Source organism: Pteropus medius, unplaced genomic scaffold, assembly GCF_902729225.1.
Source record: "Pteropus medius unplaced genomic scaffold, Ma_sr-lr_union100, whole genome shotgun sequence".
NCBI lineage: Eukaryota > Metazoa > Chordata > Mammalia > Chiroptera > Pteropodidae > Pteropus > Pteropus medius.
The window spans coordinates 12126072-12127834 of record NW_024346667.1 but is presented as its reverse complement, the minus strand read 5'-3'; positions in this window follow the sequence as shown (position 1 = coordinate 12127834).

Below are 1763 nucleotides of genomic sequence, written 5' to 3'. Positions count from 1 at the left end.
AAGGTGCTTAATGCTGAGGATTCAAAAATCCATGTCACAGTGTTACTCTTGTGTGCGGTGTTTCCTCCTGAATCTAGCATGATGCCAGTACCATAGCAGATGCCTGACAAATACCTATGTATTTCTTTCTTATGAAAGAAGCTCTAACTGCCGTAATTGAAGCAGTTTGGTCACCAAGTGCGGAAGGGGACAGTGAGGACTTTTGTGGTGGAAGGTTTCGCTGGCATTCTTAAAAAGCTGCATCTGTAAATTGTTCCAATCTCATTCGTCCTCCTCTGTAAGAGCTTTATGAATCCATTAGTGTGGCAGATCCAGGGGTTTTCTAAGGGACAGGAAGGAAGACCTTCCCCTGATTTTTATTGTAAGGTGCAGGCTGCTGTCTGGGGTCAGGGATGGCTACACAGCTCTGAAAGGCAGCAGGTGGGGAGGGGAGGGAATGGCGCAGCCTCACTGCTCTGACCCCTCGTGCCCGCAGGGTGAATGTCTTTGACCCTGAAGCCCTCTCCTAGCTTCTTCTATTAGGTATAGTGTTAAAGCTGCGAGGTTGAGACCCTCAGGGTATCACTAGGGGAGGTATGGATAGGATCGAGTAGGATAAACACCGAGAAGGTAAAAGATCGTGCCCAGTTCCCCTGTGTGTGCACTGTCCGCACATGCTCGGCAAAAGTGATTTCTCTAAACGAGTTCCTGGCCAAGTCTCTTACCCAGTTCAAGTCACAGAATGGCAAAACCAAAGGGACCTCATTGCTCTTCTGGTTAAAAGCTGCTGTTTTCCTGGCAACATCGTGGAGGCCACTTCAAAAGAGACAAAGAACCCTGGGGTTTGGACATCAGAAGCCCAGGCCTGCCCCACCATTCCTTGTGACATTTGTTTTAAAAGCTTGGAAATGCAGATCAGTTCCGTGCCAGAGAGGAATGCTGTGACTACAGGATTGCAGAGCTGAGGCTCTCAAGCCCCTTCGGTCTTGCGTTAAACTGGCCTGGGGCGCTTAAAACACACAGCACCTCTAGGAGGGGCCTGGGAACCTATGCTGGAAAACAATGGCAGCTGTTATGTTGGCTACTATCAAAAAACAAAAACAAAAAAACCAAAAAAAACCCAAAAAACACTAAATAGAAAAGTAAAGAACAAGAGTTGGTGAAAATGTGGAGAAATTAGAACTGTTGAAAATATAAAATGGTGCAGCCGCTATAGAAACTAGTACAGCGGTTCCTCAAAAATCAAACGTAGGATTACCGTATGATCTAGCAAATCCCCTTCTGGGTATATTCTGAAGACAATTGAAAGCAGGATCTCGAACAAATATCTGTACACCCACGTTCATAGCAGCATTATTCTCAATAGCCAAACAGTAGAAGCAGCTCAAGTGTCCATTGATGGATAGATGGATAAACAAACATGGTATACGCACATGCACACACACACACAAAGAAATTCTGATGCATGCTACAACATGGATGAACCTTGAGGACGTTATGCTAAGTGATGTAAGCCAGTCACAAAAGGACAAACACTATACGATTCCACTTAGATTAGATTACTAGAGCAGTCGCATTCATAGAGGCAGAAAGGAGAATGGTGGTTGCCAGGGAGTGAGAGGAAGGGGGAATGGGGAGTTAGTGTTTAATTGGGACAGAGTTTTAGTTTTGCAAGATAAAGAGTTTTAGGGATGGATGGTGGTGATGGTTGCACAACAATGTGAAGGCACTTAATGCCACTGAACCGTACACTTAAAAATGGTTAAGATGGTAAATTTTATGTT